Source organism: Chrysochloris asiatica, unplaced genomic scaffold, assembly GCF_000296735.1.
Source record: "Chrysochloris asiatica unplaced genomic scaffold, ChrAsi1.0 scaffold00161, whole genome shotgun sequence".
Classification (NCBI taxonomy): domain Eukaryota; kingdom Metazoa; phylum Chordata; class Mammalia; order Afrosoricida; family Chrysochloridae; genus Chrysochloris; species Chrysochloris asiatica.
The window spans coordinates 3,166,817-3,189,901 of record NW_006408679.1 but is presented as its reverse complement, the minus strand read 5'-3'; positions in this window follow the sequence as shown (position 1 = coordinate 3,189,901).

The following is a 23,085-nucleotide window of genomic DNA, read 5'->3' as shown; positions in this document are numbered from 1 at the left end:
ACCATGGCAATGAGACGATATACGATAGAATGAATGTAAAACCGATGTTCTCCCATGTAAACTATCACATAATTCACAATAAAACATTTAAAGAAAAAGAAAAAGAAAACCCAGTGAAAGGGAAGATGAAGAGAGTATAAAGTAGGGGGGTGTGGGAAGGAGAAGAGGGGAAATGAGAACCAGAAGAAAATAAGGGAAAACAAAAGCAGAGATAGAAAGTACAAAATTCAAGGGAATGGAAAGAGAAAAAGGAGGACAAATAATAAATAAAAACAATGAAACAACAAAAGGAGAAAAACAAACTCAAAAGTAAAACCAAGAAAACAGTGTAGCTGTTGAACCCTAGAGGAGAAAACTTTGAAGGGCTCCTGTCAGTCTAGGAGCTCACAGGTGGGTGTGGGAGGGGTGTGATAGCAGAGTTCCTAGCCCTAGATGGAGTTACCTATGTTCAGGGCACTCAATCAAGAAGTAGTTTGTGGAAGTCCTTGATGGAGCTGTTTTCAGTGTCTATTAGGACCACAGGGTGGCTGGGGCAAGGTGACTAGTTAAATACTGGTCTTATGGTTGTGTAGGTCCTGTGGGTCTGGAACCGAGCCTGCCTGAATCCAGGAACCAAAGTGGTGCAGCTGGCCCCCACCTCACAGTGGCTTGGCTCCAAACTCCTGGAAAGCAGAGTCTGCATTGGGGATGGATGAGGGTGGAAGCTGGCCATACTTCTGGTCACTCTAATGGGGTGGGGGGGTATAGGTTTGTAGAGTTAGAGCCAGGTGCCTTCAGGCTGAGGTTATGGTGGAGTAGTGTGTCCTGTGGACATTTATCAGCAACTGACTGGAACAACTGTGCCCTGAGCATTTTCTGATCCTGTCTTGTACCTTTTAACGTCCTTAATAAACCCCTGAGTTCAGTGTGGCCTTTATAATGGATTATCAAACCCAACTGAGGAGTAGAGAGCTTTGTGGGAGGAGTGACTGGTTGGTCTTTATAGTTTTGCTCTAGCACAACCCCTCCAACAGTCACAAATTTGTCTTCAAATTTGTGTGAGCAGTTAAGGGTTTGGAAGGAATTGAGCACACCCATGTTTCTGGAGAGACTCTGACTGGCCCAAATTGATAGGGTAATCCTACCTCCTTACTCAGTTACCAGTTATGAATTTTTAAGGGGTGAGCACCTGATGGAAATTGGCATGATCCATGTGAAGCAAAAGACCTCTCTTGGCTGGTAGGAGGATGTGGTGACAGTTAAGGTTTTGTGTCAACTTGACTGGGCCAGAATTCTCAGTGACTTGGCAGTTAAAACATAGTAATCTTCATGATGAAATCTAATATAATACAATCAACTTCATAATGAGATCTGCTGTGAGCAGCAGCTAATCAACTGAAAGGAAGTTTCCTTTGGGGGAAAAACTTGTTGCTTTCTGCTAGATCTGGATCCTGCATCTGGCTCTTCATCCAGACTTGAGCCAGTGTCCTACTTTATTGCTTGCCCATCCTGGGAGTCATCAGCAGCTTGCCACCTTACCTGTCCAACCTCACATGCTGATCTTGGTCCATCTGACCCATGAACTTGTGACTTGCCCACCTCTACAACTTTGTAAGCCATTTCTTTGATATAAACTTCTCTTTATATATACATATATAAGCTTCACTGTTTTTGCTTCTGTAGAGAACCCAGCCTAAGACAAAAGTGAAATTCATTCTCCCCCTTGACTTAAGCTTGAAAATATGTAGCCCAGCCTGCTGCTACTGAGCATAATGAGGACAAAGCTGACACCTCAGAGGAGGTCATAGCTGAGAGTATCCCAGAAATAGAGTCTGAGCCCCAACCGATTGAACCTTACACAAAGCTTGAATTTCCTCAGGAATTTTCAGTTACGTGAGTAATGCTGTTAAGTGCAATCAAGTCAGTTTCAACTCATGTGACAGAGTTCAGCTGCTGCCATAAGGGTTTGTTGGTTATAAATCTTTAAGGGGGCAATTCGCCAGGTCTTTTCCCACAGAGCTGCTGGGTGAGTTTGAACTACCAATCTTGCAGTTAGCAGCTGAATACTTAACTGTTGCACAACCAGGGATCCTTACAGGAGCAATCAAGCTTCTTTATTTTATAAGCCAATTTGAATTATGTTTTTAACATCCTAACACTGATACCCTCAATTTGGGACACCTCTCATTAGGCACTTTGGAGGAATACAGAAATGAAGATGGATAATAAGTAACCTGAGATCCTTTATACATTTTGAAATCTGAGAGGGGAAATGTGATGAATGCCATAACAGTATAAAAACAAAGTGTTGTGTGGCTGATGGGAAAGAGGATCAAGAGGTGCCCCAGAGAGGAAGTGGTGGTTAAGGCATATTCTAAAGAATGAGTAGGCATAGGAAATGTGTCTGGTGTGTCAGGGGCTGAGAGCAGGGAGAATTTCAGCAAGTCAAATGGTAGACCCAAATCTGTAGAGGCCAAAAGGGCCAGGATGGAATGGGGCCTTTGAGTTTCATCGAGTGCTTACTCCATAACAAGCACTTAAACCAATTCTTTTTTTCAGCCCTCACAAGGAAGACACAATATTTTTTCAATAGAAAACTGGGCACAAAAGTTTATGCAACTTTCCCAAGATCAAATAGCTAATAAGTTCATCAGGCCATCTGTCTGACTTGTACACATATCCATGATGTTGTACTGCCTCACCCAGTCTCTCAATAAGTAATTCACTCACGCTTATTGATTCCCAGCAAAGCTCATGAATAGTTTCCGTGCACGGTAAGTGCTGAATGGCTTCACTATACCACAATAGAGTTACACAGTCAATGTGAAGTTAGATATATGGCCCTTTCCTTCAATAAATTTAGTTGAATTTGTATAAGGCACAGAACAATAAGTAGGAACTTCTTACCCACATGCAAGTACCCATTAATAAACAGAATGGGGAATATATAAAGTATGAATTTAGGAAAATTGGAAGTCATCAAAAATGAAATGGAATGCAAAAAGATTGATATCCTAGGCACTAGTGAGCTGAAATTGTCAACTTTGAATTGGACAGTCATACAGTTCACTATGCCAGGAATGACAAACTGAAGAGGAATGGTGTCTCTTTTATTGTCAAAAAGAGAATTTCAAAATATATTTTGAAACACAATGTTCTCTGTGATAGAAGAATATCCATACACCTATAAAGAAGACATGTTAATACCACTATTATTCAAATTTCCACACCAACAACTAAAGCCACTGATGATGAAATTGAAGAATTCTACCTGGTGTGGCATTGTAGGATAATATATCTCTATGAGTTGGAACCAACTCAATGGCTCTTAACAGCAACAACAACAACAACTTCTTCAGCTTTAAATTGGTAACATGTAATCAAGATGCGTTGATAATTATTGGTGATTGGAATGCAGAAGTTGGAACCAAAGAAGAATGATCAGTAGTTGGAAAATATAGCTTTGGTGATAGAAATGATGCATAATAGAATTTTGCAATTCCAATGACTTATTCATTGCAAATACTCTTTCAACAACATAAACAACTACACACATGGACCTTACCAGATGGAATACACAGAAATCAAAATGACTACATTTGTGGGACGAAACAATAGAGAAGCTCAACATCATCAGCTAAAACAAGGCCAGGGACCAACTATGGAACAGATCATCAGTTTCTCATGTAAAAGTTCAGGCTGAGCTGAATAAAATTAGAACAAGTTTATGAAAGCCAAAATATGACCTAGAATATATCTCATCTGAAATTAGAGCCAAATTTAAGAATACATTTGCTGCATTAGACATTAATGACTGAAGACTAAAAGAGTTGTATGATGACATCAAGAACATTATACAAACTTCTGGCAAGATGGCAGACTAGGCAGTCACACTACATGGACCCTCTACAAAAAAGATACAAGAGAACAAATGAAACAGCCACAGAAGTAGATTGCTTGCTGGGAGGAGAAACTGAGCAGGGACAGTGAGAGTGGAGATTGACTGATGAACAGCCACCATCTTGAATTTTGGCAACAGAAGGTGGCTTCTCAGAGCAGAGTCAAACAGACAACTGGAAATGTGTAATAACTTCTTTTTCCTCACGTTCCTTTGATGACCAGAGGTGTGGCCAGCCCCCAATCCTATCCACCTCCAGTACAGACCCTGTTTTCTTGGAATTCAGAGCCACCTGGTTGGGAGCCACGCCAGTGTGAGTCGGGAGCAGGCTGAAACATTTTGGCACGTGGATTCAGGCAGCTCGACTCCAGACCTACAGAATCCATAGAGCCACCAGACCAGCTTTATTGCTATTGTTGTTAAGCGCCATTGAGTATCTTCCGACCCACAGCTACCCTGTATAGGGTTTCTGAGGAGCAGCTAGTGAGTTTGAACTGCCAACCTTGTAGTTCAAACCTACTTTGTAATCGAATGCTTATCCTAATCTAGTAGAAACCCTTAAAACCAGTCAACTTGTCCCCAGATTCCCTGTGGTCCTAACAGACACTGAAACTAGCTCCATTAAGAGCCTCCAAAAACTACTTCTGAATGGAGTGCCCTGAATATAGGTAACACCTGGGCTTTTAGAAACAACTCTACTGTCATATCCTTGCCATACCCTCCTAGTGAACTCCTTGGCTGACAGGAGCCCCCCCAGAGTTTTCTCCTGTCCAGGTTCAACAACTGCATTGGTATTTTCTTTGGTTTTGGTTTATTCCTTTCTTGATTTTGTTTATTCTTTCTTCTCCTGTTTCCATTCCCTTGAATTTTATCCTTCCTATCTCCGCTCATGAGGAACCTGTACATAGACCAAGAGGCTGTTGTTTGAACAGAGCAAAGGGATATCCAATGGTTTAAAATCAGGAAAGGTGTGTGCCAGCATTGTATTTTTTCACTGTAGTTATTCAATTTGTATGCTGAACAAATAATCCAAGAAGCTGGATTATATGAAGAAGAGCATGGCATCAGAATTGGAGGAAGACTCATTAACAACCTGTAATATGCAGATGTTAAATCCTTGCTTGTTGAAAGTGAAGAGGACTTAAAATACTTACCAATGAAGATCAAAGATCACAGCCTTCCCTATGGGTTGCACCTCAATGTAAAGAAAACAAAAATCTTCACAACTTGACCAATACATAGCATCAAGATAAATGGAGAAAGGATTGAAGCTGTTAAAGACTTCATTTTGCTTGGATCCACTATCAACAGTCATGAAAGCAGCAGTTCAGAAATCAAATGAAGTATTGCATAAGGTAAATCTACTACACTGTTGTTGTTGTTATGTGTCATGGAGTTGGTTCCGACTCATAGTGAACCTGGCACAGGGTTTCCAAGGCTGTACATCTTTACGGGAACAGAAAGCCTCATCTTTCTTCTCGGAACAGCTGGTAGTTTTGAACTGCTGACCCTGAAGTTAGCAGCCTGATTTGTAACAAATCTACTGCACTAGACCTCTTTAAAGTGTTCAAGAGTACAGATGTCAGTTTTAGAATTAAGGTGCACCTGACCCAAGCCATGGTATTTTCTTTTCTTTTTTTTTAAACTTTTTATTGTGAATTGAGCGAAGGTTTATCAACAGTTCACAGCATTTACCTCTATTCACTTTTACTATTGCATTCCTTTGCCTCCTACCTTCATTTTTCCTCTGCTAACCTGCCTCTTTTTTTCCAAAACCAAAGATAAAGAGAATAATCCTGAGAGTAGCTCAGAAAAAATGAATAGTTAAATACACAGGAGAAACAATAAATCTAAGCTTTGATTTTTCCAAAAAGGCAATGGGATAACATATACAAAACTCTGAATGGAAAAAAAAACTGCCAACAAAGAATCTTATACCCTGCAAAATTGTCCCTCAAATAATGGCAAAATTAGCACATTTCAAGATAAACAGAAAGTAAAGGCATTTGTAAGAACCTGACCAACTTTACAAAAAAATGCTAAGATGTATACTTTGGCCTGAGAACCAACAACAGCAGACAACAACCTAAGATTAACATACAGGACAAAACCACCTCAAACTCAAGCCAGATACAAAAGTATTTAAAGGAGAACAAACCTACAAGAATGAAAATAGGGAACCAGAGGTATCCATTTACAATGAAGTCAACTATAAAGCAAAAATAGGGAATAGTGGAGATACAGAACTTCCAAATGGCAAAAAAATCAAATAGATTTCAAGATAAATGACGTGTTTTAAACAGGAAAAAAATGAATAAACTATAGGGGAATATCAAAGAAAATTAATACATCTCCACATCAAAATAAAAGAGAAAATAAAAAAGATTTAGTAAACATTAACACAACAGAAATGAAAATAAAAGGAAACCCACAAACAAAATTAGCTCAGTGCAGAAAATTATGTGGAACAAAGAAACAAGCAGCACCACAAACACACACACACACCCACACACAAAAAAATCAGCAAGAATTGCTTCACACTTATTGATAAATACATTGAATATAAATGGATTTAATGCATGAGGCAAGAGACAAAAAGTAACAGGATAGGAAAACAGAATTCTTCAATATACTGCTTATAAGAGACACATTAAAAAAAAAATGGAGACAAACTAAAAATGCCCATCAACAGAAGAATGGTTAAATTTTGGCACATATACACAATGGAATACTATGCAACACTGAAGAATAAAGATGAATCTGCTTACTACCTAGATGAACCTAGAGGACTGTATTCTGAGTGAAATTAGTTAATCACAAAAGGACAGATATTGTATTAGACCAATACTATAAAAAGATAAGAAAAGGTTTTCTTGATTAAAAAAAACAAACAAACAATGATGGCTACCAGGCAGGGTGAGGAAAGAAAATGATTCACAGGTTAGAGGGTAGACACATGTTAACATGGGTGACAGGGCAAGCAATATACAAGAGGGAGGTTAGCAGGAGAAAGATGAAGGTAATGGGAGATGCAGGGAGGAAGGCAAGAGTTAAAGTGAATAGAGATAACACTGTAAATTGATAGTTTATAGAGGGGATTACAATCATTGTTATGGCACAAAGTATATGATTTGTTGAATGTAAAACCCATGATCGGTTCTATAAACCTTCACTGAATTCAGAACAAAAAGTTGTTTTTTTGTAAGTAGGGAAGGGGAGAGAAAAGAACATCATACAGGAGGAAAGTAAAAGGCCATTAGAAAGAAAAGACGAAAATATATGTCAGAAGAAACTCTGAAACTTCCTCTTGAACCTTGTTGTTAGGTGCCATCAAGTCAGTACTGATTTCATAGCGCCCCTGTGCACAACAGAAAGAAACACTGCCCGATCCTGGACTAACCTCACAATTGTTGCCACACCAGAGAAGCTAAAATGACTGAAGAAGCTAATGGTTTTAGAGATGAGAAAGCATATTCACTTTGCAGAAATCTACCTGAGGCTTGTGGACAATGTGGTCATACAGTCAAACCACAGTTGTACCATCTACAACCTCACCAATTGGGCAAGAGCCAATACCAGCTGCTATACACAAGAGCAGTGACAACAACCAACATCTGCTAAAACCACTCTGAATTGAACTGTATGAACAGTAAACAGAGAAGTTCATCTCCTGATCACACCCACCAGGAGGCAATTGGTGAATGCCTAAGAATACATCAACACACATTCACCAACTTAATACAAATGTAACAACACCATAATGCCTGGAAAGCATCAGAAAAAATCTATTCACATGCAGAAACAAGACAGAGTAGCTCAAATGACAAAGAGGAAGAGCTTTTGAGGAAGATAAAGCACTAGAACAACCTGAAACTTAATTCAGAAGAATGATATTGAGGTACATCCAAATATTTCACATAAAGGTCTAGAAAACAAGAATGAATTCAGAAAAGCACTACAGGAACAATCAAACAAAATAGATACAACATTGGAGATAATACAAAACCTCCAAACAGAGGTCCAGATGATCAATACTAAAATATCAGAAATGGGCAATACACTGAAAGGGCAAAGGAGAAGAATTGAAGAGATGGAAGCCACTCTTGTAGATAAATCTCTCAATACTGGTAGATAGAAGACCAATCAGAAAAAAGATTGGGGGGGGGGGAAATCAATTAAAAAGAAAAAAAAAGCTTGAAAAAAATCTGATGAAAGCCTAAAATTCATGTGGGACTACATGAAAAGGAATAACCTATGAATGATTAGAATTCCAGAACAGGAAGAGACAAAGAAAAGGTAGTTGAAAATCTGCTGGAAGAAAATGTCCCTAACATTATGAAGGCTGAGAAGATAAGCATTAAGAAACTAAACGAATCCCAGGCAGGATAGACTCCAAAAGAAAGTCACCAAGACATCAACATACTCAAACTCTTCAAAATCAAAGACAAGGAAAAATTCCTGAAAGCAGCTAGGAAAAAATGAAATGTTACCTACAAAGGAAAATCAGTAAGATTAAGCTCTGATTTCTCAGCAGAAACCAAGCAGGCAAAAAGGCAATTTGGAGAGACATACAAAACACTGAAAGAAAAAATTGCCATCCAAGAATCATATACCCAGAAAGACTGTCCATTAAATATGACGGTGAAATTAGAACATCTCAGGATAAACAAAAATTACAGAACTTTGTAAAAGCCAAGCCAATGCTGCAAAATATACTAAAGGGAGTTCGTTCTTTGGGCTGAGAATCACCAAAAGCAGAAAACAACCAGAGATTGACATACATGGTAACACCCCCCTACCCCCCCAGAATTCAGTCCAGATATAGAAGTGTCCAGAGTAGAACAAAACTACAAAACTGAAAATAGGGAAACATGAGATGTCAATCTACAATCAGGACAACTACAAATTGTAGGGAAGGAAAAAATAAAGTTACAGAATTCTAGGTTGTGAGGATGTCCGGTATATTTCAGGATAAAATGGACTGTTTTAAAATGAGGAAGAAAATAATAAAGTACAGGGTAACCTCGAAGAAACTTAATAAACCTTCACATCAAATCAAGGAAAGGAACATCCAGGAAGATTTTAGAAATATTAAAATTATGAAGAAATTGATTTTTAAAAGCATAAAAAAAATGAACTCAGCATAGAAGAGCCTGTAGGACAAAGAAACCAGCATCACCACACACAGAAAATAAAGTGACTGGAAGAAATAAGGAAGTAAAAGTGTTGAACAGAAAACTTCAAAAGACAACCCGAGAAGATAAAGTATTCAAATGAAATTTGCTAAGACCTAGAGTTAGGAAGCCAAAAGGGAAGAATATGCTCAACATTTCACCATCTAAAAGAACTGAAGAGGAAACCCAATTCTAAACTTGAAATATTGAAGGATTCTATGGGCAAATATTGAATGATGCAGAAAGCATCAAAAGAAGACGGAAAGAATACACAGAGTCACCGTACCAAAAAGAATTTGTCGGTGTTCAACCATTTCAAAATATCAAATATGATCAAGAACCGATGGTACTGAATGGTTAAAAGAGATAGGGATAACATTCTTATGATTCAATAGTGAGTAATTGCTATCATGACTAATTGCAACTGTCACAATTGTAAAAGTAGAAGTTTTGTAACAAAAATGGGGGAGTTGTTAATCTTACAGTCCAGAAACAAAGGACCCTAGGACCATTGAGGGCGAAGAGCGCAAGCTGAATGTGAGACCTTATTTAGAGAAGCAGCAACACCTGAGATGGAGGCAGAGATGGGGACATGGAGAGAGGGAGCAGCTGAGGACTCTTCATGGAAAGAGAGGGACTGAGAGCTGGCAGCCAGGAGGCAGACTTGCAGAATGTGCCCTTTGGTGATGTAAAATATTATATATGCCTGAGTGTTTAAAAGAAAAAGAGCTACAGTAACTGATGGTACATGGAGGGGATTATAATCATTGTAATGAAGCAAGGTGTATAATTTGTTGAATGTAAAACTGATGATCTGCCCTGTAAACATTCATTCAATTCACAATAAAAACTTAAAATATATATATATAGAATTTTTCCACAAACTTTAAAAAAAAATTTTAAGAACCAATGATATTGAAAGAAGTCCAAGCTGCACTGAAGGCATTGGCAAAAACAACAAGAAGGAATTAATGGAATAAAAATTTTAATCTCCCAACAAAGTGATGCAGTGCTGGAGGCTCTCAATCTTCCATGCCAAGACATTTGGAAGACAGCTACCTGGCCAACCAATTGAAAGAGATCCAATGGTTTAAAATTAGGAAAGATGTACTCTAGCGTAATATTATGTGTACCATGCTTATTCAGTCTGTATGCTGTATAATCTGAGAAATTGGATTATATGAAGAAGAACGTGGCCTCAGGATTGGAGGAAGACTCATTAACAACATGCAATATGTAGATGATACAACATTACTTGTTGGAAGCAAAGAGGACTTAAAATACTTGCTGATAAAGATTAAAGGCTACAATTTCAATATGGATTGTGCCTCAGTGTAAAGAAAACAAGAATCCTCACAACTGGATCAATAAATAACATCATGATAAACAGAGAAAAGATTGAAGTTGTCAAAAGACTTCATTTTGCTTGTATCCACAATCAGCACTCATGGAAGCAGCAGTCAAGATACCAATATATATTGCATTAGGCAAATCTGCTGCAAAAGACCTTTTTAAAATGTTAAAGGACAAAGATGTCACTTTGAGGGCTATGATTTACCTAACCCAAACCCTGGTATTTTCAGTTACCCCATATGCTTGTGAAAATTGGACAATGAATAAGGAAGACGGCAGAAGAATTGACTACTTTGAATTATGGTGCTGGCAAGGAATATTGAAAGTACCATGGGCTGCCAGAAGAACAAACAAATCTGTCTTGGAAGATGTATAATCAGGATGTTCCTTAGAAGCAAGGATGGTGAGACTTAATTTCTCATTTTGGACATGTTTTCAGGAGGAACCAATCCCTGGAGAAAGACATCATGCTTGGTAAAGTGAAGTTTGAGCAAAAAAGAGGAAGACCCCAACAAGATGGATTGGCACAGTGACAGCAACAATGGGCTCAAATGTAATAACAATTGTGTGTATGGCACAGGACCAGGCAGTGTGTCATTCTGTTGTGCAGAGCCGCTGAGTCCGAACTGACTCAACAGTACCTAACAGTAACAATGTTCACATGTAATAAATACATGTATATTGCTGTGAATACTCTATCCTGTGACTTTCCTTGAGAGGGCTCAGAGCACTTTGAGCATACCCTGCCCATCCATTTATTCTGATAATGGTTTACAGAAGGTTATTGGGGATGTTTGTCCTTGTTTTCAAGGCTTCGGGCCACAGCTCTTCTGACTATAGGTGCACTAATTTACCAGGTGTTTCTGAATAGTGCAAGCTTCCCAGGAGGGCCAGGCAGGACTACTGTATACCAGCTGATTTCTTCCCTGTCAGTCTCTGGTCCAGCCTTCATATCCTTTACCTCCGCTTCTTCAGGCTGTTGTTGTGTTGTTGTTATGTGTGACCTTGTACATAGCGACCCTGTACTCATAGAGACCCTGTATAGGATTTCTGAGGCTGTAAATCTTTACAGGAGCAGAAAGCCTCATCTTTCTCCCGCGGAACAGCTGGTAGTTTTGAACTGCTGACCATGAGATTAGCAGCCCGATTCGTAACAACTATGCTACCAGAGCTCCTTTCTTCAGGCTGAGGAATGCTGAATTCTTTACAGCAGATAGACCTGGTACAGGAAGGAGCATCTTTCTCTAAGCAGGATCTTGTCAAGATCAAGAGATGAAAGACAAGTAGAAAGAGGGTGTTCTGCTAATAACAGTGCTAATAGTCCTCTCTTGGTGAAGAGGGCAATATGAGGTTCATGTTTGCTTCTCACAGGAAAAAAACTGAGTTGCAAAAAGAATAAAAATGGTTATTTACACACATAGTAAGAACATTTAATATTATCCATTATGTATCCCCTTCACACGACTTTTTCCCTCCTCTCTACATGTATACACATGTTTACACATACGTTTTTCCTGTAGAGGTCTCTGGATGGTACAAACACTTTGCACTCAACTACTAAAGGTTGGCAGTTCAATCCTACCCAGCGCAGCCATGGAAGAATAGCCTGGCAGTCTGCTTCCATAAAGATTACAGTCAAGAAAACTCAATGAAACAGTTCTATTGTGTAACACTTTGGGTCACCATGAGTCAGAATCCACTCCGAAACAGGTTTAGTGTGAGTTTTCCCTATCAACCAGTGGTCATCAAACTTAAATGCCAGCAGAGAACTCGTTAAAAGAGATTGCTGGGTTCCTACTCAGAGTTTCTGATTCAGGGATTTGAAGTCAGGCTTGAGAATATTCATTTCTAACAATTTCCCAGGTGATGCTGATGGCTGCTGGAAGACCCCAGGACCACACTACTCTAGACCATAAGCAGTATTGTTGTTCTGAGTCCTTTATTACTTCGTCTTAGAGTATTATAAAAGAAGACACTAGAAAACCTGGGGTTCAACTATATACTGTCTGTGTTTTCTTCCAGACTCAGATTCTATGACGAGGACACACAATCACCATTTCGCTAAGGGATTTATATTCCAACTGTGTTAAGCCAGTTGTGTATACTGCAGAAGGCACTTTCCTATAAAAATATTCCAAATGGTGGTTGGAGTCCCAATTCAAATCACAAGAAGACCTTTCAACCGTGGTTTGCTTGAATTAACAGTATAATTACAATTTATGAACAGTTCTATTTCTTCTTTGGTTTAGAACATCTCAACTTTAACAAGATGCTGTTAGCACAGTTTAGCCTTGTAGTGACCACTGGGTATGCTAGGATGGAAGGCTAGGGAGCAGGGGCCATTAGTTTATTACTCATTTTCATTTGCCCAGAAGCATATATTGAATTGGGCTCAAAAGGCAATAAGGGATGAGAGACCTGAGTCCCGAGTCAAGGGCTACTGCAAAAAATGGTGTGGGGGCCATGTCTGACCTTCTCCAGCTTCACAAGGAGCTGGGAAAAACAAACTCCACATCAGCCCAAGGCTGATTCCTGTGAGGCAGGGGACAAACATGCTTTCTGCCTCCAACTTTCTTTACCCAATTTCCTTTATATCAACCTTTTCTCCCAATCCTCTCTCTAGTTCTCTACTGGGCTCAATAATAATCTGTTGCAGTGACCACAAGAACTCATAGACAATACTCACCATTGTGGGGTTTATTAGGGAAGTTAACAGGGTACAATTCAGGATCAGAAACAACTCAGAATACAGTTGTTCTCTGGTCAGGAGCACCTCTTCTCAGCCATGCCACAGACACACCTCTCTCTGGACCGCAACCTCTCAGCCACGTGGTCTCTTGGCCTCGGACCTGCTCTGGCAAGTGTTATAAATTCCGTTAGATCTGCTGATGAATGCTAAGAGGGTACCCAATTCTGCAAGCCAGCCACCTGCCCAAAAGTACTCAACTTTACTCATTTCAAGGGCTGGGGAGCCCACTGCTTTGTCTGTCCTGCCACTGCCTCTGAAGGACCTTCTACCACCACTGCTTCTGTGGATATGCTCTGCTCATAGCTCTTCTTTCATGATAGTCCTGGGACCATCTGTTATTGCTTCTAAATTGCCTCCTTTTAAACCAAGCCAAAAAACGAAACCCCAAGCTACAGTCCAGTCCCATCCAATCATTTGGTGGGGGCTACCAATATCCTGATGTGGCGTTGTGGGTTAATGCTCTAGATTGCAAAGTCGGTTTGAACTGCAAGGTTGGTGGTTCAAGCTCACCAATCGCTCCTTGGAAACCCTCTAGAGGGTCACTATGGGTCGGAACTGACTCAACTGCACTTAACAACAACAACAACCAATATCAAGTACGTTCACTTTACTATGGCCACAAAATGAGCCAAGGCCAGAGCACACTGCAGCTGCTTAGCAGATCCAGGTTCAAAACAAACACCTTCTGGTCTAAGGTCTGGAGTGGAGTCTTTCTCTCTCATGTTTTTGTTTATTTGTTCAATTAAACTGTAGACTTTCTTAGCACACCAGTCATAGCTGTCCAAAAATCAAATCAAACCAATTCATAGTGGCCATATCAACAACTCTACAGGGCAGGATAGAATTGCCCTGTACAGTGTTCCCAGCTGTAAACTTTTTTTTTTTTTTTTTTCATGGAAAATTTCCATTATCTCTTCATTCTATTCTTCCATGAACTTTTTTTTTTTACAGTTCCCTCCATGCAACATTTATTCTACTTCTTCCCTGTGGATCACCATTTATATCTTATATTTCACAAGTGAACAGCAAAAAAAATCTGATGTATACTTACAAAACAAAAAACATATATTCAATTAAATGTCCAAAGGGCTCTTTCTGCCAGCCAACCTCCTGCTCTCAGCCTTTCTGAGTCCATGGGCCTAGAGCCCGCAACTGCTCTGTCTCTCTATCCCACCACCTTTACCACCGTCTCTGCTGCGGCTGCTTTTCTAAGTAGGGATCTCATGCTACACTCATGCTCTTCCTTCTTGATGGTCTGGAGACCGCCTGTTCCTGAAATGAAAGATTAACTACTCCCCCTTTTAGTTATATACTTTCTACAATTACAGTTGTCACAACTGCAATTAATCCTGCAACAATTATTCACAATTGAGTTATAAAATCCTATCACCGTTGTCCCCATCCCCATTTACAGATCCATCTGGAAAAGAAGGCAACTCTTCAGCGGGGATTCAACCTTACCCCTCTCATTCTGCAACTAAGCACACTCATGAAAGCTTGTAAGATATCCAGGCTGTAATCTTCATGAAACTGGACTGCCACATCTTTCTCCTGAGGGACAATGGTGGATTCAAACAACTGACCTTTCAGTGAGAGGTAGAGCACTTAAGCAGTGAGCCACCAGGTCTCCTCACAAAGCTCCCATAATCTAACTTCACACATTAATCTAATTAAAGCTATGTTTTATGTACTAAGAAATGTTTTGACTTGAACTTGCTGTTAAGGAGGGAATTAGCATTTTGTATGTAATATAATCCTGGTTTCTTTTGTACATTGGATTTTTCATTCCAGGAAATACAAACTATGAGTAGCTTTATAATCAAACCAGCTATAAGTTCTGTCTGGTTAAACTTGGCTGAGATATTCTTTTTTTCTTTTCCTTTCCTGCTAGCAGGTGAGGGCATGTGACTTTTCCCAACACAACTAAGGCATGCTATAACTACATCTTGTTGTGATTTACTGCTTAATTATAACTGTACCCATGTCTGCCTGGGCCTGCCAAAGCATTGGAGCTCTTTTCATCTAACATGGGCTGTCATAGCTGCAGATTCAGAGAAGACATTATTTATGGCTAATTAATTATTTCTCAAGTGGTATCAATCCAAGTCAAGCAAAAACAAGGATTCAGGAATAAAGCAGAGTAAAGAGAAAGGAAACTTGCTATCAAGGAAAATGGAGGCTGGAGAAGGTCTGAATTTAAAGTTAAAGTAGCATTCTCAGCTTGTTCATAACAGACTTTCAGTTGGTATTCACTAGACCACTTGCGTAATTATTCTAGAACAAAAAGAGAAAGACATGAACTCAGGTCAACGCTGACCCCAAATCAGTTTGACCGCACTAACTTGAACATGACGATTTTAATCCAGGTTAACTGACACCTGAGACCAACAAAGGTGGGATAGCAGAAGTGAAGCCCAGATAACCTACTCTACAGTCTGACATCTCCTGCCAGAGGATGAAAAGGAGTTTCTTGGTTTCTCTCTTACTCAAGAAGTCAACCGTTTGTTTTGTTTGGATTTTTAATATTTCTCCTCAACTGCCATCAAATCAATTCCTACTCACGGTGACCCCTTGTATATCACTGTAGGACTCTACTTCATAAGGCTTTCAATGGCTGTAATCTTATGGACTTAGATTGCCAAGACTTCCTTTTGAGGTGGATTCAAAGGACCAACCTTTCATTAGTTGCCAAGTGCAAACCATTTACGCCACCCAGGATTTTTTCAATGTCTCCATCTTCATTTTAAAGTTCATTTTCCCTGAAAATCCCAGTGGTGTTAGAAAGTCAAAGCTTAACCACTCCAGAGCAGTCACCCAGGAGTCACTTCCCAGACAGAAAACCTAAGGAGTGCTGTGAAATTGCTGTGAGGCTTTGAAAGAGTCACAGGGATCATCATCATAATTCTGGGCTCTCATAAAGTGCCTTTCATCTGGAGATCTCAAAGAGCTGCATAAATGTTAATTAGTCTCACAGCACCACTTAGAAGTAAATAGACATTGGGATTCTAGTAGCTTCTCACTGATACTTCTTCCACATCTGTAGACTGGCAGTTCCATCCGATTATTTAGGAAAAAAGTTAAATATTCCTACCCCACCCTGATTTGCAAAGAAAATGAACCTGCCTATTAAGTAGATAATTCTGGGTTAAACTCTATGGGCTATACAAAGACATTCTGTATAAAGCACAGTCGATATCCTCAAACACTTTATTGAACAACAAGACACATGCATAGTGCTAATAATAATATAAGAATAACTACATGATAGAGTGTGAGTAGTATAAAATGAGAAATTTTCAATAGGAGAGATGACCAAGAATGCTAGTAACATGAAGGAAAGATTTTGATTGGACTTTGGTTACTATATGCACAGGTGTGTTTGGGAATACAGGTGCACTCAAGCATGCATTCCAGAAAAGGATAATGGCATGGGAAAAGGTACTGAGGTAGGAATTTGCATCATGGCTTAACATTACTGCAGAAGGGAATAAGTGAAAGAAGACATTTAAATGCTAGGTAGGTGGGGACCAAACAGTGAAGAACTTTAATATCAAAGTCTTAAGATTTTGACTTTTAGAAGACGTTAAGTTGAATAAGATATTAGCCTATATGAATAGTCAAAGTGTGGTCCCTAGACAAGCAACATCAACATCTCCTGGGAATTGGTTAGAAATGCAAATTCTCAGGTTCCTGACACAAATCTATATTGGGGCCCAGCAATCTGAGTTTTAACCAGCCTTCCAGGTCCTTCTGATGCATACTCAGTTTGAGGACTAGTGAGGTATAAAACAATGTTTTTGGCAGATAGACTCAAATATAGCAAAATTCTCTTCATCCGTTTCATGCTTCAACAGCACTTAACATTTAAGCAGAAAGCAGGCTGTTGAAGCAATTGTTTGAATTAAAATATTTTTTAAAACTTTTAATTGTGTAAATTTTTAAACTTACACAAAAATAGACAGGAGAGTACATCCAGATTTAAGTATCCATCACACAAATGTAACAATTATCAAGATTTTTCTACACTTGTATCCCTTGCTCTCACCTTTTATGAATTTTTCTTTTTAAGTACTCTAGAAATTACTTCAATTCAGCATATACCTCTTAAAAATATACGTTTGTTCTAATATCTGACAATAATGTCAATATCCCACAATCTTCCTTATTCATTGTCGAATTTTCACATGCATATGAGGTCATTAAAAATACCATGGCTTGGGCCAGGTGCATCTTAGTCCTCAAACTGTTATCTTTGCTCTTGAACACCTTAAAGAGGTCTTGTGCAGCAGATTTCCCAAATTTCCATTATTTGACTGTTGCTTCATGAGTTGATTGAGGAGCTGAGCAAAATTAAGTCTTTGACAACTTCAATCTTCTCTCCATTTATAATGATGTTATTTATTAGTCCCATTGTGAAAATTTTTGTTTTCTTTACATTCAGGTGCAATTCACATTGTAGCCTTTGATCTTCACTAGTAAATATCTCAAGATCTCTTCCCTTCCAGCAAGCAAGATTGTATCATCTGCATATTGTTGTTGTTGTTGTTAAGTGCCATCGAGTCGGGTCCGACCCATAGCGACCCTGTACAGGGTTTCCGAGGGTGTAAATCTTTACGGGAGTAGAAAGCCTCATCTTTCTCCCGCGGAGCGACTGGTAGTTTCAAACCGCTGACCTTAAGGTTCACAGCCCGATTCGTAACCACTACGCTACCAGAGCTCCTTACAAGTTGTTAATGAATTTTCCTTCAATCCTGATGCCATGTTCTTCTTCATCTAATCCAGTTTCTTAGATTATTTGCTTAGCACACAGAGTCAATAAATGTATGGGGAAAACAATAAAATTCAGAGGGTTACTAAGATGGAAAACATTTTAAACATTTTTCTTTGTAAAATATCTCTAAAAATAATAATCTTCATAGATATAGAGAAGTTTGTATTTTTTGTGGGGGTTCTTGTTATCAATGATCTAGACAATATTATTTATGAAATGAGTTTCCAATTTAGGTACTGAGACATCATGCTAGATGTAAGAAATTTAATTGACAAGGATGAATCTTAGTTGGTATTTCTAATTATAGCTTCTTGCCATACATCAATAGCTATCTGCCCCACTCTCTGTATTACTGTTAGGTGTCATAGAGTCAGCTCCAACTCATCACGACCATATGTGCAACAGAATGAACACTGCCCATTTCTGTGTCATTCTCACAATTATTGTTTTGTTTGAGCTCATTGTTGCTACCACTGTGTCAATTCATCTCACGGAGGTTCTTCCTCATTTTTGCTGACGCTCTACCAAGCATGATAGGACTCTCTACCAGGCATAATATCCTTTTCCAGGGACTGGCCCAAAGTACAAGAGATGAAGTCTCACCATCCTTGCTTCTAAGAGGCATTCTGGCTGTTCTTTGCTCCTGGCTCTTCTTTCTTGGTGGTAATAGGTCCCTCTCTCACACCTTCTCTCCTCTTGTTATTGTTTGGTGCCATTGAGTCGGTACCGACTCATAGTGACCTTATGCACAGCAGAAGAAAACACTGCCCGATCCTGGGCCAACCTCACTGTTTTTGCAACGCTTGAGCCCATTGATGATGCCACTTGGCCAATCCATCTCGCTGGGGGTCTTCCTTATCCCTTGTAAAATAAAAGGCATTACAGGCCACACCCCTTGGAAACACCTTTACATTGGATCAGTGTTGTGATGGGATTGAGGGTATTACAGCCCACCCTGAATCTATTTTATTAGTTTATCATATCAGATCACATGGGGAATGATCACATAACCACCACATTACATAATTACATAACTGCCAGAACAATAAAATCACAACCCAGCCAAGTTGACACATATTTGGGAGGGAGTTGTTGTTGTTAGGTGCCATTGAGTCGGTACTGACTTATAGCGACTTTATGCACAGTAGACTGAAACGCTGCTGTATTCTGGGCCAACCTCACTACTGTTGCCACGCTTGAGTCCATTGATTTCTACCAAAGCTGTTATATCATATCAAAAGTTGTTAGTATTTCTCCAATCCTGCTGTCACATTCTTCATATAGGCCAGCTTCCAGATTATTTACTCAGTATTATTTGCTCAGATTGGATAAGTATGATGAAAGGATACAACCCTAACACATACCTTTCCTGATTTTAAACCATTCAGTATCCCCTTGTTCTGTTCTGTACAAATCTTCCACTTCGTCTGTGTACAGGTTCCTCATGAGCACAACTAAGTGTTCTGGAATTCCCATTCTTCACAATGTTATCCTTAGTTTGTTATAATTCACACAATCAAATGCCTTTGTATAACCAATAAAACACATGTAGACATCCGTCTGTTATTCTGATTTCAGCTAAGATCCATCTATTGTCAGGAATGGTATATCTCATTCCACATCCTGTTTGAATCTGGCTTGAATTTCTTCCTGTTGATGTACTGCTGGCACCATTGTTTAATTATCTTGAGCAAAATTTTACTTGTATGTGACATTTATGATATTGTTTGAGAATGTCCATATTCTGTAAGTCATTTTTCTTTGGAATGGGCAGAAAATGTGGATCTCTTCCAATTGGTTAGCTAGGTAGGATCTTTCAGTTTTTTTCTGGCTTTGTCTATTAAGCACGTCCAGTGCTGCATTAGTTTGTTGAAACATTTCAATTGGTGTCCCATTAGCTCCTGGAGTCTTGTTTTTCACTAATGCCTTTAGCAAAACTTGGACTTCCTTCTTCAATATCATTGGTTCTTAATCATATGCTACCTCCTGAAATGGCTGAACGTCAACCAATTCCTTTGGTGTGTTCAGCATCATTAAATATTTTGCCCATAACCAAACCAAACTGGCATGGAGTTAATTCTAACTCATAGTGACCCTGTATAGAGTTTCTGAAGCTGTAAATCTTTATGGGAGCAGAAAGTTTCATCTTTCTCCCATGGAGTGACTGGTGAGTTGAACTGCCAACTTTGTGGTTAGCAATCCAGTGCTTATCCTACAGCACCACCAGGGCTTCTCAATATTTTGCCCATCAAGTACTTCAATACTGCAACAGAAGGCTTAACATTTTTCTTCAGTTCTTTGAGCTTGAGAAATGATAACCGTGTTCTTCCCTTTTGGTTTTCTAACTTCAGGTCCTTGCATGTTTCATTACAATGCTTTGTCTTCTTGAACTGCCCTTTGAAATGTTCTATTCAGCACTGTACTTCATCATTTCTCCCAGTCACTTTAGCTTCTCTACATTCAATAGCAAGCTTCAGAGTGTCTTCTGACCTCTACTTTGGTCTTTTCTTTCTTTCAGGGTTCTTTCTTTCTTTCTTTTTTTATTGTGAACTGAGTGATAGTTTACATGGGAGAGCATCGGCTTTACACCATCATTTCATTGCAGTGATTACAATCTCCTCCATGTATCATCATTCAACCGTATTTGCTTCCATTCCCTCTGTTTTTTTGGGGGGTGGAGGAGAGGGGGAGATGTACACAAAACCCCTCAGGAATATATAATAATTTAAATAACCAAAGGGCACATTCTGCAAGCCTGCCTCCTAGCCACCAACGCTTACTTAGTTCCTCTCTTTCCATCAGTCTAGAGTCCTCAGCTGCACCTTCTTTCCATGTCCTCATCTCTGCCTCCATCTCTGGTGTTGCTGCTTTTCTGGATAGGGTCCCACATTCCTCTTGTGGTCTTCTCCCTTGATGGTCCTAGGGTGCTCTGTTTCTAGACTGTAAGACTGACTACTACCCCATTTTTTTTTTTTTTACAAAACTTCCACCATTACAGTTGTGACAGTCACAATTAGTTACTTTCATGACAAGCTATGGACAACATTGTGAAGTACGAGTAATCCAGAACACTTAATTGTGCTCATGAGGAATCGGTACATGGAACAAGAGGCTATTGTTAGAACAGAGCATGGGAACACTGAATGGTTTAAAATTAAGAAAGGTGTGTGACATGGTTGTATTCTTTCTCCATACTTATTCAACCTGTATGCTGAGCAAATAATCCGAGAAGCTGGGTTATATGAAGAAAAATGTGGTATCAGGATTGGAGGAAGACTCATTAACAACCTGTGATATGCAGATGATACAACCTTGTTTGCTAAAAGTAAAGAGGACTTAAAATACTTACTGATGAATATCAAAGAGCACAGTGTTTGGTATGGATTACATTTCAATGTAAAGAAAACAAAAATCCTCAATACTAGACCAATAAACAACATTCTTATCAACAGAGAAAAGATTGAAGTTGTCAAGGACTTCATTCTTCTTGGATCAACTATCAAAACTCACAGAAGCAGCAGTCAAGAAATCAAACGACGTATTGCATTAGGCAAATCTGCTGCACAAGACCTTTTTAAAGAGTTGAAGAGCAAAGATGTCAGCTTGAGGACTAAGGTGCACCTGACCCAAACCATGGTATTTTCAACAACCTCATATGCATGTGAACGGTGGACAGTGAATAAGGAAGACCACAGAAGAATTAATGCTTCTGAGTTATGGTGTTGGAGAATATTGAAAGTGCCACGGGCTGCCAAAAGAACAAACAGATCTGTGTTGGAAGAAGTGCATCCAGAGTGCTCCTTGAAGGACAAGATGGTCAAACTTCATTTCTCATACTTCAGACATATTGTCAGGAGGGACCAGTTGCTGGAGAAGTATATCATGTTTAGTAAGGTGGAGGGTCAAAGTAAAAGAGGAAGACCCACAGCAAGATGGATTGGCAAAGTGGCAGCATCAATGGGCTCAAGCATGGCAACAATTGTGAGGTTGGCCCAGGACTGGTTAGTGTTTTGTTCTGTTGTACATAGTCACTATGTACACTATGTTCTGTTGTATCTGTCACTATGAGTAGGTCCTGACTCCATGGCACCTAACAATAATAACAATATCTTTTTAATGATCTTTTGGTTTCTTCTTGTATGAGTTCTTTAATTTCTTTATCATGGCTTTAGTGGTAGTGTGTAAATTTGAATAATCATTGTATTAACAGGTCTTCCTTAAAGGCATAAAGATGAATGAGCACCGGGAGAACAAACAAGATGGCGGATCGGGTGGAAATGCAGTAAGGAGCTCCACCAGCAACAACACAGACTACCCGATGAAGCAGGCTCAGGGGATGGTCCCAGAACTCTGAACCACATATAAAGGAATATTTATAAGGTTGTAAGGCTTACAGCTGGGGGAATTTGTGGCAGACGCAAGAAATCCATTGCTTTCTAGTTCAGGATGCTCAGCTGCTCCAGGAGCTGCCTTCTTGGGTGAGACCAAGTGGGGGAAGGATCGGAGCGGCCACAGACGCCTGGCAGAACCGTAGAGATAAAGGTGTGGACATTCTTTTCTTTTGGTATTTGTTCATTGATCCCTTGCTGTCTGAGCACCTCCATTCTAATGACTATAAAGGTGCTGAGCTAGTGGGCACCCCAGCCCCAACCTCAGAGGTTTCTACTATGCATGCGAACAGATCTCCTCGAAATTTAAAGAGACAGTTTTCAATTAAAACCAAATGGCCACAGCCGGCCCTGAATGGTTTACAACTAAAAAAATGCCTGAATGGGGATTGCGGAGCGGGATAAGCAGACAAAAAGGAAATAAGCCAAAAATTAAACCAAAAGTTACGTCAAAACAACCAACAGTGGCATCTTGAAATTTCTCAAGAAGAGGAGTGAAAAGGGAAGCCCATTTCCTCATCACATCTACCTGGAGGCAATCAGAAAGCATATAAAATACATACCCATCTAAGTATTAAGGCCACAGATAACCCCTGAATATGCCCAAAAAAACAGAAGCAGATGACCATATCTGCGCATGTCCAAAAACGAGATAAAGTGACTGAGGCAAATGAGCTGGAAGTAGACCTACACTCCATACTGGAAGATGGGCAGGTTTTGGAAATGCTGGAGAAGGAATTCAGAAAAATGATTATAAAATGTATCAAAACACT